We start from the raw sequence: 14,917 nt of genomic DNA on the forward strand, positions 1-14,917 counted from the left end.
ATACCCGCCTTTGGAATTCGACAAGCCAAACCTTTTGACTATCGTGTCTATGTACATGGATTGTGTTAATCCAAGCAACTTCCTTGATCTATCTCTATAGATCCGTATTCCCAATACATATGTTGCTTCTCCCAGATCTTTCATGGAGAAGTTCTTAGACAACCATGATTTCACTGAATTCAACATCACTTTATCATTCCCAATGATAAGAATATCATCTACATATAATACCAAGAAAGTAATGGAGCTCCCACTAGTCTTCTTGTACACACAAGGTTCATCTCCATTCTGAATGAAGTCGAAGGTCTTGATCGCATGATCAAATTTCTTGTTCCAGCTTCTTGAAGCTTGTTTGAGTCCATAAATGGACTTACGCAAATGACATACTTTGTTTGGATGGGACTTGGATGTGTAACCTTCAGGTTGTGTCATATACACTTCCTCTTCTAGGTCTCCATTAAGGAAAGTTGTTTTGACATCCATTTGCCATACCTCATAATCATAGTATGCAGCTATTGCAAGAAGTATCCGTGACGACTTAATCATTGCCACGGAGAGAAGGTTTCGCCATAGTCAATTCCTTGCCTTTGACGATACCCTTCGCAACTAGCCGGGCCTTATAAGTCTCAACGGATCCATCTACACCAATCTTCTTCTTGAAGATCCATTTACATCCAATGGGTGTCTTACCTTTTGGAATGTCACCAAGTTCCAAACTTGGTTGGTGTACATGGATTGGATTTCAGAATCCATAGCTTCTTTCCATTTCATGGAATCAGAACAATTTATAGCTTCTTTAAAGCTCAAGGGATCTCCACTCATAGTGGTGATTGACTCCTCATCCTCTACATCAATACGTCCAATGTATCGGTCAGGATTCTAGTCACCCTTGTAGACCTTCGTGGTTCTTATGATCGGGATCAACATATTCTGTCAATTGAGAATCTTCTGAAGATCTCAATTCCGTTTGTTGGTCTTGAGCTTCTTCAAGCTCAAATTTACTTCCAACTTTCTTATTCAAGATGAAATCTTGTTCTAAGAAAATTGCCCTTCTCGAGACAAAAACATTTTGCTCTTGAGAACGATAGAAATAATATCCATAAGAATTCTTAGGATAACTAATAAACATGCACCTTTCAAAAGTAGACTCTAGCTTCTTCGGACCATGTTTCTTAACATGAGCCAAGCATCCCCAAATTTTAATATGATTATAACTTGGTTTCTTCTCCCACCAAATCTCATAAGGTGAAGAAGATACGGATTTTCTAGGCAATATGTTGATATAATATGCTGTTGTTTCCAGCGCATATCCCCATAGAAAACGTGGTGCCTCGGCAGCGCTCATCATGGATCGAACCATGTCTAACAAAGTTCGATTTACGCCCAAACTCCATTCAATTGTGGGGTATAGGGAGGCGTAAGTTGCGCAAGGATCCCATTATCCTTTAGGAAGTTGGTGAACTCGCATTTAAGTATCCTCCCCCCCGATCGCATCGAAGAGTCTTTATACTTTTCCCGGTTTGCTTCTCTACTTCAAGCTTATATTCCTTAAACTTTTCAAGGGATTCGGATTTATGTCTCATCAAGTAGACATATCCGTATCTTGACACATCATCCGTGAATGTGATGAAGTAGGAATATCCACCCCTTGCTTGTGTGGACATTGACCACATACATCAGTATGTACTAGTTCCAATATGTCATTAGCACGAGTTCCCTTTCCTTTGAAAGGTTGCTTTGGCAACTTGCCCATAAGACAAGGTTCAGAGGTGTCAAATGATTCATAATCAAACTCACCCAACCTTTTGTCTTGATGCAACTTTTGAACTCTTTTTGTGCTAATGTGACCCAATCTACAATGCCATAGATAAGTGGGTTCACCTCATGTTCACTTCTCTTAGAAGTCACATTTAGATTTATTTCGCTTTTTCGACGTGTCTAGAAGATACAACCCTTTCACTAAAGGAGCTGTAGCAACCAATTTACTTTGAAAGTAAATCAAACAACATTTGTTTCCAAAGGTTAAACAGAAACCAGCAAGGTCGAGACATGAAACTGAAATGATGTTCGATACGATATCGGAGCATAATAACAGTCATCTATGAAAACGAGAAATCAGGAGATAATGATAGCTTGGCTCTTCCCACATGCATAGCAGCAACTTTTGCCCCATTGCCAAGCCGCATCACCATCTCCCCGCAGCGCTAACTTGCGCTTACTTGTCATCACCTGCATGTCATTACATATGTGAGTTGTGCATCCGGTATCTATTACCCACAATGAACAATCACAAGAAGACAAGTAACAATCAATCATATTGATTTTACCTCCAAGCATTGGCATGCTTCTTCTTGGCGGCCATCTCTTCAAGATACTTCTTGCAATTTCGCTTCCAATGGCCTTTGATGCCACAATGGAAACATTCTCCCTTGTCCTTTGAGACATTAGCATTCTTCCTCTTTTTGAGGTTCTCCTTCTTTGCTTTCTTCCCTTTGTACTTTACAAAGTTCAAATTGGGCTTTCTTTTCTTCTTGCTAGTCTCACCAACAAGAAGAACCTGGGATTTATCCGATAGGATGTTTCCCTCAGCCTCCTTTAGCATATTGAGGAGTTCCGAGCGAGTATTTTCATACTTGCCCATGTTATACTGCATAACAAAAGAGGAGAAAGTCTTAGGGAGTGATTGCAAGATGAGATCGATATCAAGTCCTGGAGTGAATGTGAAACCCAAAGAAGCCATTCTTTCAATGAGTCCGATCATTTTAAGAACATGAGCTTCTACCGAAGACCCCTCGGGCATCCTTGCTCGGAACAAATTCTTTGCAAGTTCATAGCGTTCTGTTCGGCTATTCTTGGCATATAATTCACGTAAGTGAGCCAACATTGTCCGAGGGTGCATGTCCTCATGTTGCCTTTGCAACTCATTTGACATGGTTCCAAGCATGTAACATTGAACTATGTCAACATCTAGCTTGTATCTTTCGAACTTCATAAGTTCTTCATCAGGGCACCGCTGGCGGCATTTCGGTTCATCTTCATCAAGGACATAGAGACGGGCGCTCGCTCTTCAGAATGATTCTGAGATTACGGCCAGTCAGCTAAATTTGGACCCACAACTTTTGCGATTCCATAATCCCTCGTAGAGGACTAGGGCCCATCATGGTATCCTATCAAACATAGAGAAAACCATACAAATTTATATTAGGCAGAAAAATAGTCAATTCAATCATTAATTCTCCCACTAAGAAACATAACCTCAATAGTATGTTTTCTACTCAAGACTCTGATTATCTTCTCGTGGGATCGGAATCCTCCTTCTCATAATGTAATCTGGGGTAACTCCAAACAATTACATTATGTTCCAGAGGAACTTATCTCATAAGATTCATACACCTATGACATCCAATCATATTCGGTCCCTTACTTTCGAATGGCCTGGGGTAGCTCCAAACAACCATCGATTTCAGTCAAGACATACCCATGTTACTTGCTTTCCGATGAGTTCACAAGAACCCTGGGTAACTCCAATCAGATTCATGCTACCTCATCGTTAAGCCTTGTATCACATACTTAATCATAATTACCATCAAGCACTTAGGAAGAGAATTTGGGGTAACTCCAATCATTCCCTCAATGCACAAGATGTAATATTGATTATAACATAGGAGGACCATGCAAGATTTGTTAATCATGCATTTAAGTCATTGATTTTAAAATTGAGGGATTTATTTTAAAACAATACATTTTTCATTTAACAATGAAGTCACAAATGAAAAATCTCATGAAAATTGAAACAATAAATCATAAAAATTTATTTTAAAATTTTCTAATTTGGTGTTTGTGCCCGCTGGCGCGCTGTGCCTGCGCGCGCTTAGTCGCATGCGCGCGCGCGCCGCCGCGCGCAGCGCCTGGCGCGGTGCCGTGGCGCATCGCGCGCAGCGCCTGCACGCACCGCGCTGGGCGACTGGCGCGCCGCGAGTTGCGCCAGTGCGCGTGCGCTGCGCATAGTGCCTGTGCACGCTGCCGCGCGCGCTGCAGTAGCGCCGCGTGGCGCAGGCGCGCTGCGCTTTGCGCTGCGCGGCTGGGCGCCAGGCGCGCGCGCGCCGCGCTGCGCGCCAGCGCCAAGGCGCGCTGCGCGCAGCGCAGCGCTGGCGCGCGCATGCCGCGCGCACGCGCAGCACCTGCTCGCGTGCTCACCGCGCAGCAGTTTGTCATTTAACGATCGCAGATTCAAAATCTGCGATCTCGTGTTTTAATTAAATTTTTTTTTTTTTAAATTCGCTGATCTTCATTAACAACTTAATGAAATCAAAACAATCAATCAAATTTTATTTTTTGATGATTGTTCGCTCTTCCGACGGAAGAACTGAATCGCGATTTGATCCGCGATTCGCCAAAACAAAACAAATTTTTTTTCGATTCTCAATCCATTAACGATTTAATGGATTGAAACCCTTTTTTTTCTCTCGCGATCATTCGATTCACACAATGTTCTTCCGGATGGAAGAACACAAATCGCGGGATTTTAATCCCGCGATCCATTATTATTTTTTTTTTTTGATTTCATCGATTGAATCAGATTCAATCGACTAATCCTTCAAAAGGATTAATCAAAACAAAACAAAAAAAAAAATATTAACGATCAATCTTGATCGGGATCGAATCCCCAATTTGGGGAAGAACATTCCCCTTCCTTTTTTTTGAAATTTAGGGTTTCGGCGATGTGGCACCGTCCACATCATCTGTCCATGTGGCACCATGCCACGCCATTGTCCGCGAATGACCGCTATCCACGCGACATGACGTGGCATGGTGGAGGTTATTTTAATATAACCGTGGGGCCCACGCCCCTTTAAAATTTAAAAAAATGGTTTTTTTTTTTATTGGAGTGTGCGGGTTCCACTAAGCGGCGTGTTATCTTATGACACGCCGCGTAACGCCACCTTGGCGGTTACCTTGCGCATGCGCTGTTACCACTTGCGCGCGCGCTCCAGCGCCGCGGCGCGCGCCAGCACAGCGGTGTGCGCCAGGCTGCGCGCGCCAAGCGCGCCATTTTTGCCACAACAATTCAAATGATCATAACTCCTCCAATTTTAATCCAAATTTGATGATCTTGGATGTTTTGGAAAGCTTGTGATGTCTACTTTCATGCTCTGATACCATTTAAAAGAATTCTGATATCTAACTTGGTCAAAAACTTGACTTAAGCGGAAGCGTTCTATGATTCTCTTATGAGTTCTAGGGGTTTGAAACTTTTTCTTGAACCTCAAACTCAACTGGATTACAATCATCTATTCATAGTATGATTGTATGAAACACATTTCCATCATAAAGCAAATAAATAACATACCATTGCCATTGGTAATGATGAAATGGTTGAAGTTGATCCAAGAAGCTTTCCTCTTGAAGAAGATGATGGACTTTTGAGCCTCCCTTGTGTTTGGCCTCTACCGGTATCCACACGATCTTCCCTTGGAGGTGAGTTCACTGGTGCTCTCACAGATCCTTCTCTTTGACCCCTCCTTGTTCTCCTTTGCATGCTCTTTGGAATTCTTCCAATTCCAAGTGAGTAGGAGAGGAAGGGGATGAGAAAAGATGAGAGAGAGAACCAAATTCGACCTGGAGTTGGTTGCTTGTGCCCAGGCCCACATTTCCTTAAATAGGCTCTCCACATGTCCTTTGGCATTAATTTCCATTATGCCATCAATTAATTATAACTTCACCTCATAAGATCTTATGTGTGTGACCCTATAGGTTCACTTATCATTCTAGTTTAATGACTCTAATAGTTGATGATCATCCAATCAACTTACCAGTCAATTAAATTCATAACTCACTTATAATTTAATTGACCTTGACCAATTTAACCTAATTGGTTAGTTGAGTCTCCTGCCATGCCATAAGGACAAGCTTCACTTGCATTGGCCTAGAAGACAAATGAATTTCATCCATGCATTTTGCTTCATGAAAACCTTTCTGTTATCAATACCATATCAATATAGTCCTTCATTCATTAATGATCTCATGATTGATATCTGGGATATGGTGGTTCAGTCAAATCCCAATCATATGAATCAATTTTAATATGATTGCATAAGAGATCTCCAATGAATCACATCATTGGAATCTCCTTTATTACTCTGGCCAGAGCTTCACTGCAATCTATTAGTAAGACCATAACTTCTATTCATCGAGTTGAATGATTCCTAATCGCTATTCAATTACCTCCATGATACTCTAGAAGTGCCCAATCATATTTATACCGGGCCTCTAAATAGAAGCCTTTGTCAACATGATCAAAGCACAACTTTCATCACAAGATATCTTTGATACCTTAGGTCAAAGGACCATTGATACTATGACAACATGAATCTTCCTGGTTGACTTAGATGTTTAACCATCCAGGTGATTCATACGGATCAATACAGTGAACTTCTTCTTACCAAGAAGCACCTGACATCCATCATTAGTGTCATCACACAAATGGCTATTGGGAACGGCCATTATCATCATCCAAGTGATCATGAAAGATGTCACCACTCTTTCCGGAATATCTAGTGTCCCTTACTAGACTTCCTTCGAATGGGATTGTTTAGGTTAATGTCCTTTGAGTCTAGTGATCCCTAAATTATGAACTCTTCATAATTCACTCAAACATATGGACATTACCTGGGACTTCATTAATCATATATGTACAATATAGAAATAATGAAAACAAGAGTCTCGATAGAATTAACTATAAACTCAAGAATGTACTTTGATTGGCTCTTTAGGCCACCAATTCTTACAACCATGAAGTGGGACTTCTCTCAATTTAGCACCAGATTGTTCTGTACACATATCTTCAACACCTTGGTAAAATAGATAAACAACTATCAAATGATGAACCAAAACTGAAAAATCATCCATAAAAATTTCTAAGCAATCCCCTACTAAATCAGAAAACATAGCAGTCGTAATCTTTGAAAAGTAGCTGGTGCATCGCATAACCCAAAAGGCATCCTTTTAAATGCAAAAGTACCTACTGGACATGTAAACGTTGTTTTTTCCTGATCACTTTTGTTAATTTCAATTTGGTTATATCCTGAATATCCATCTAGAAAACAATAAAAGTTTTGACCTGAAAGTCTTTTAAGAATCTGGCCAATGAATGATAATGGATAATGATCTTTCTTTGTTATCGAGTTAAGCTTCCTGTAATCTATGCATACTCTCCAACTAGAAGCCACTCTAGTTTGAACTTCATTTCCATTCTCATCCTTTGTCACTGTTATTCCAGTTTTCTTAGGTACTACATGTACAGGACTTACCCTTGGGCTATCTGAAATGGCATATATGAAATCAGTTTTTAGCCATTTCATGATTTCTTCCTTAACAACCTCCAACATGTGCGGATTGAGTCGCCTTTGAGGTTGTCTTGTCACTTTAGAATTTTCTTCTAAGAAAATTCTATGCTCACAAATGTTTGGACTAATGCCCTTAATATCATCTATTTTCCATCCTATAGCATATTTGTAAGTAGATAAAATATCTAAAATCTCTAATTCTTTTTCAGAGGATAACAATGATGATATAATTACGAGAAAAGAATTGCATGGTCCTAAATAAGCATACTTCAAAGACGAAGGTAAAGGTTTAAGCTCAATTTCAGAATGTAATGAAATATTTGCTGGCACAGATGAATTTTCATTTAAATACTCCTTAGATTCACAAGAAAATAAATCATAAGAGCACGGATCAAAATCAAAATTGTCTTCTTCTACCAACCCTAAAAAAAAAATATCCTCACTTGTGTCTATTGGGTATTTCATTAATTTTGAGATGGATAGTTCAATTTTCTCATCTCCTACTTTGAGTTCCATAATACCCTTATCCCAATCCGTTGTGGCTTTTGCCGTAGCTAGGAATGGTCTACCTAAAATAATAGGAGCATGGCTCAAATTTCCTGTTATTTTCATATCTGAAACTATGAAATCAACAGGAAATTTACAGTTCTCTACTTTCACAATAACATCTAATTTTCCATAAGGTTGCCTAATTGATCCATCGGCGAATTGTAATTCAAGAAAAATACGTTCAAGTTCACCAAATTTAAATTTATCATACAAAGCCTTAGGCAATATGTTAACACTATCACCTGAATCAAGAAGTGATTTGCTAAAAACCATTCCTCCTATTTCACATTTAATGAGAGTAGCCCCTGGATCTCTTCTTTTTCTAAGAATATCATTCAATAGAATTGAACTAATATTTTCATAAAGTTGTACTCTTTTTTGCTTCCTAGTAGGGGCGCACAATTCCTTCACATATTTTGCAAAGTAAGGAATATTTTGTATTGCCTAAGTAAGGGGAATAGTTATGGTTGCATTTTTAAATATTTCAAGCAAATGAGAATTATCTGGTTTTTGCTTGGTTATATTTAATGCACTAGGAAATGGAATGGGTGGTCTATAATCAACTAGATAAGGGTCTGCCATTCTTGGATGCCTTTCCTCATCCTGGCAAACCTTATCTTGTTGATCACTTTCCATCTCTCCATTTTATTTCTCTTTAGCTTCATGCAATCCTACACCCTTTTCATGAGGATCCAACAAAACCTTTCCACTTCTAAGATTTGAAATTGCATGCACTTGCTCATCCTTATTTTTTTTATTCATATCTTCTTCACAACTATATAAAAAATTATTCGTAAAACTAGTGCATGATGCAACATTATTATTTTCACTAATGCAAGATTCATTAGTATTTTTGGAAGATACAAAACATGATGATTCTAAAATCCTACCTACACACAACATGATATTCTTCGGATTAATATTAGGCTGGGTAGGGAGTTAACTTGGATGGCTTTCTCTTAGAAGGATTTCTTCTGATTTACGTTTCATTCTGAGGCAGGTTGCTGTGCTTGAACGCCTTTTCCTCGCTTGAGTATTTCAATTTCTTTTTTGTGCTCTTTTAAGGTCTACATCAACATCTTCCTTTCTTCATGCATGCTCTTTCTCTCTTCCTGCATTTCCTTGATAAAATCCATTAAATTTGAGTTATTGCTTTCGTTATTGTTGTTAGGATGAGAGTAAAAGGCTTAGAAAAATTTTGAAAATTTTCCGGATATTGCTGCGGAGCAAATTGCTTTGATGCGAAGTTGTTGTTTCCTCATTTGCTCCAATTCTGATTAGGTCTTGCATTCCATTGAGTATGTCCTGCATATTGTCTCCCAAATGCGTTAACCTGTTCAGCCATAGGACAAGATTCATCAGAATGTTTTCACTAGAACAAAACAACAAGGGGTGTTAGTGGAATTGTTGTCCTCATATGTATTCGCCTTCCCTTTAGTTTCCTGCAAAAAAGATTTAAAATTATTACTCATATCTTCTATTGTTTTACCAATCTTACTCATGTCTCTTTCCAATTTATCCATTCTGATCTCTGGCTCAACTACTTTGACGTCAATGATTCCTCCATGCTTTGGACTTGCATTTCGGTTGGTGTTAGAAAAACTTTGACGACATGTCCAATCTTCCACTAACTTTTACATAAGTTTCATGGATTCATCTGCATGAGTGTCAAGGAACATTCCTCCACTAGATATATCTACTAGGTGTCGCTCGTGATCATTCAATCCACCATAAAAAATTTGAACTAATTCATGAGATGGAATTCCATGACGTGGGCACTTCCTAGTAAGTGACATAAATCTTTACCATGCCTGTCCAAGGGTGTTAGTTCCTTAATAGAAATCTCTTATAGCCTTCCTAATTGAAGTGGTCTTTCCATAAGAATAGAATTTCTTTAAAAAACTAGGTTGCATCTCACTCCAGGATTGAAATTCTTGACCAACTCCTTTGAACCACTCTTTGGCCCTATCTTTCTAAGCGAATTGAAATAGCCTGAGTTTGAGAATTTCCTGAGGAACACCTGCATAACTATAAGCAGAACATATCTGGTTTTACTATTCTAAAAACTCATAAGGCTCCTCATTAAATTGTCCATAAAATGTAGGTAATTGATTGACCATGTTGGGGTCAATTCTAAAGTTAACATTTTTAGGTAAAGTAGCAGAAATTTTAGGGTAGTTTCATTCTCTACAGGATCAGAATAATCTCTCAATCTCATTCTTCTCATTCCTTGTTCAGCTCTACAATTTTGGTTATCCTCCATTCTCTCACAAATTTGTTGATTTCCCCTTCGGAGATTTCAAAAATATTATCAAGGCTAGGACTTCTACTGATTGTCTCAAGGTTCACTAGATAGAGGTTCAAGGACCTCCTACTGTGCATGCAACATCAAACACACAAATAGCAAGACAATCAGCTTAAATGAACAAGAAAAATCAAATATAAGATAGAGAGAAATGACAATTTTTGCAATTTCCGCTATACGTTTACAATTCCCAAAAAATAAATGCAAAATTGAATTTCAATTCAAGAATGTATATAGAAATTTTTATCACTCTAGAACAGAATATTCCTGATGAATTATTTAAAATTCAAACTGTGCCTCCCCGGCAACAGCGCCAATTGATAAGCCTAAAAATGCATGTAAATATGTCGTTGATTTGACATTTAGACTTATACAATAAAATTTATGAATACCCTTAATCAATAAATATAGAATATAGAGAAAGCAAGGGGTCGAACTGCAGGGAGGCAGCAAGTAAGAATTTTTATCCAATTTTAATGAATTAATTCAAAGATGAATTAATTTTGCAATTAATAAACGTTAATCATGCTTAATAATGTTTTCAATCAATCAAAATCAAGTAAAAAACTTAATTTTGATTTTAAATATTTCGGTCAAAAAACTCAAGATAGAATTATTTCAATTATAAGATCAGATTAATTCGGATTATTAATTTCCCAATTATTATAAAAGTTTAAGACAATTTTTATGAATTAAAATTGGGAATTTAATAATCAAGAAAGGATTTTTAAATTGGACTTCAAGAGGAATGAATTTTTGAATCAAATTTTGTTTTTAGGTTTTTTATATATTAAATTAAATTTCCAAACAATAAAAATTGAAATCTAGAGAGAGAAACTAGACAAATTAACCTAGAGAGAGAAAGTGAAGAAACTGGGGAAAAGGTGAAATCCGACGCTAAATTAAAAATCTAATAATACAGAAATATTCCAAATTAATGTAGAATCAAAAGAGTAAAAACCAGATCTCGAATCAGAATCAAGATGCAGTGCTAATTTCATTCAAAACCACTTCTAGGGCATGTGCATTTCGCCCATGCCTTGGCGTTTCAGAATCGTTCAAGATGAAGGTTAAAATACAAATCAGAAACTTACAGATTTGAGTGCAGAATCAAGAATTGTCGACTTCCAAAGCAACTCTTGTGTCCTTCCTAGCCAAATCCTTGAGAGAGCTAGAAAAGTGATTTTTGCTCTTTCCAGACCTCTATTTAAAGATCCAACGTAGGGATTGTAGAGGAAAAGACAAACATGCAGCCCAACCAGACGGCTAGAGCTCAAGATATCACCATTTTACTGCAGATTAATCTAGGCCGTAGGATCATTTCATTATATAGAAAAACCGATTTTTCTGATTGGCTGAGCCTCTTTTTCCTTGTTTTCGCGCCCTTGGATCGCGTGTCGACACGTGGTTGTCCGCATCCGCCGCACACAATGATTTGAATGCGATTCCTGTATTTAAATGGCTATAAAAATGCCACGTCGTCCCTTCTCTTTATTTTTCTTAAAAACACAAAACGACAAAAGCAGACGCAATATTTGATTTTTAACCCACGTGTCAGTTGCCGTGTGCATTTAATGCACGCGCTAACCGATTGTGGCTTTCATAATTAAAAGCGCGCGTAATTTTTATTCTTTAACACACGTGCATCAGTTAGCGTGTGCATTAAATGCATGCAGCTAACCGATTCATGTACAAAGAATCATCATATAAAGCGTGTGTTGGTTGTCGCGTGCATTTAATGCATGCGGCTAACCGACGCAGGTATTTATTAAAAATGAAAACATACCTTTGTCGCCGCCTGTGCCACGTTAATTGTTGAATAAATCATTTGCTCATTATGGCATCGCGATTCGCGATGCCACAATGAGCTAATCATTCAATAATTCTGACGCTTCTAATCATTCGCGAATTTTCGCGAATGACGTGATGCCACCTATTTAATAGAAAATTCATTTTTAAATATTAAATAAATTAATAAATATCAATTCTTTTAATTCAACGTCATTTCTTGACTAAATAATGGTCAGAAAATTATAAACAAATATGGAAAAATTCCAGAAATATTAGAAAACCCCTTACCAACCTTTAGCCAAGTAGTTAGGGCCCTTTAAAAAATATTTATTCAATGAAATGAGGTTAATTACCATGTAAAAAAATGATAAAAAATTAGAGATAATACTAAAATCAAAGTATAAGTTATTTATCTTCATTTTAATATGATAACATGCAAATATGGTCATTAAAGCACATAACTATAATGTAAAATTCATCAATTAATCCTGTTAATTTGCAATTTATCAATGATAAACACAAAATGCAATGTTAATGACGTGGAATATTAAGATTATTCGAGAAAAATAATAACGAGAAGCACATTGATTGTCGATGATCCGAGACATAGATCAACTATACGACACGATACGGGTTTCATCTTAATCAAGGTTCCAATGATCAACGTAAATGGTTCAAAAGACGATGAGTGGGGAACGTCTGGTCCAAGAGCGTCCACACCATCAACATACTCAATCAGGCCCGACACCGTCAAGAAATTCTCTGAAAAAAAACAGATATGGTGTCTAATCCTATAATTCTCGTAAGATTCTCTCTCATAGCAGAAGAGTAGTCGGTAATCGGCACTCAAAGAGATAAATAACATTGTAAAATGAGAAGGAAGAGGGAATGTGACCTGGACTCGTCGTTCCAGTAACACAGTAGATCGTTCCAAGAGCTTCTGCTAAGTAGAATGGCCGGCCGATCGTCTTCGAATCCGATTGTAGTTGTGCTATCAGGGCTCTCAGCTTCTTCAGGAAAATAGCCACAATAGAATCCTCTATGACTCTGATTCAGCAGTTAATTCAATGTTTAGAACGCCTTCATCGTCCCTCCATTCACCCCATCCGATGATCGTTTGAACTTCCAAGGGAGAAGAGGCCCAAGCAAACCCAACGACGTAAGGCAAGGGCAATGGGAAATCCGACGACTTGGACTCCAAAAGGGTGCGTTTGCGGCGCTTATAGCACTTGGAAATTCTGAGATCGGCGACCAGGAGGATGAAATGTGGAGAAATATGAGGATAATTAACACCTGAGGAAGTTTTGGAGGTATGGAGAAATGCAATCGATGGCCGAATGACAGAAAATAATGAGTCCACAAGTGCAGGTTCGGTAGAATTGAGGAGCAAGCAGTTGAGAGAAAAAAAGAAAAGATGCTGAGAAATAGGAAAATGAGCGGCAAGGTGCTGTCCGATGATGGAATTAAGAAACTTTGATTCCTCTGAATCGATCTAACCAGAGGGGAACATGACAAAACAGGCTCCTTCTTCAGGATGCTTTTCTTCTTCGGTATTCCAACAAATTGACGACTCAACAGTGATAACTTCTAAGTTGAAGACAAAATCTGTTCGAGGACGGTTCCGTTTGAAGCTGATGGACGGGGCTTGAATTTGAGCAGCTAAGTCACCGACTGATTCGTTCACGGTTGATCAGATTCCCAGAGATACAGAGGTTCAATTCGGCCGAATGTCGACGCAGAGGGGATCTGGCGATTGTCAACTCTCAACACTGGGAAATAGATGAGATGTTGCTTCTTCTTCCTCCTCGATGGTTTCTTCTTCAACAACAGGGTAGAACGATGAACAACCAAAAATTAGTTGCCAATAACATAAACGAGATCTGGAATTTTGAAATTTCAACCATAACTTTATCCCTCCACATCTACTCTTCTATTCTTCTATTGGGGAAGTGGCAGTTGTGGGAAGGTGGCCCTATTGGGCTCTTAAGGGAGAGCCTATTGGGCTTTCCTTAAGAGGACTCTTTAGGAGAAGAGAAACCCAACATGGTTCTCTTCCCCTAAAGAAGACACTAAATCAAATACAAAGAACAGAAACATTCAGGAGGCTGGTACTCGCGCAGGAGGGAACTCCCGTCAGTCCAACAACAATGAAAACATAAAACCATAAAATTTTGCACCCAGACATTGGACACGTAGCGAGACGACGATGCCCCTCATCAAACCTGATAGTGGAACTGTGGATTCTTCACGTCGGCTCGGGTTCCACGACTGGGCTGGCGACGGGTGGGGCCGGAGTCAGCGGGATGGTCCTCCATCAGAGGTCAAGTGCGAGAGAGAGAGAGAGAGAGGGAGAAGGAGACAGAGAGCAAGTGCGAGAGTGAGAGAGAGAGAGAGACAGAAAGTGCGAGAGTGAGAGAGAGAGAGAGAGAAAGTGCGAGAGTGAGAGAGAGAGAGAGAGAGAGAAAGTGCGAGAGTGAGAGAGAGAGAGAGAAAGTGCGAGAGTGAGAGAGAAAGAGAGAGCAAGTGCGAGAGTGAGAGATAGAGAGGGAGAAGGCGAAGGAGAGAGAGAAAGTGTGATTGAGAGAGAGTGAGAAGGAGAAGGAGAGAGAGAGAGTGCGAGAGTGAGAGAGGGAGGGAGAAGAAGAAGTAGAGAGAGAGAGAGAGAGCAAGTGCGAGAGTGAGAGAGAGAGAGAGAGAAAGAGAGAGCAAGTGCAAGAGTGAGAAGGAGAAGGAGATAGAGAAAGTGTGATTGAGAGAGAGTGAGAAGGAGGAGAGAGAGAGAGTGCGAGAGTGAGAGAGGGAGGGAGAAGAAGAAGTAGAGAGAGAGAGAGAGAGAGAGTGCGAGAGTGAGAGAGGGAGGGAGAAGGAGGAGAATGTGAGAGAGAGAGAGAGAGCAAGTGTGAGAGTAAGAGAGAGAGAGAAGAGG

The 14,917-nt window shown here is 39.1% G+C and overlaps 1 long non-coding RNA gene and 1 pseudogene across 1 annotated transcript; both read right to left on the bottom strand.

Moving 5' to 3' along the window:
- Positions 1-2,323: 2,323 nt before the first annotated feature.
- On the bottom strand, positions 2,324-11,488 carry LOC144705989 (uncharacterized; annotated as a pseudogene).
- A 1,016-nt stretch (positions 11,489-12,504) lies between these two features.
- On the bottom strand, positions 12,505-14,096 carry LOC144705243 (uncharacterized). Its single transcript, XR_013582006.1, has 2 exons — positions 12,887-14,096; positions 12,505-12,753 (listed from the first exon to the last, which is right to left on the bottom strand). It is a non-coding gene; the product is annotated as an uncharacterized LOC144705243 (long non-coding RNA).
- Positions 14,097-14,917: the final 821 nt, after the last annotated feature.

The sequence above is a fragment of the Wolffia australiana genome, chromosome 7 (assembly GCF_029677425.1).
Source record: "Wolffia australiana isolate 7733 chromosome 7, ASM2967742v1".
Lineage (NCBI taxonomy): Eukaryota > Viridiplantae > Streptophyta > Magnoliopsida > Alismatales > Araceae > Wolffia > Wolffia australiana.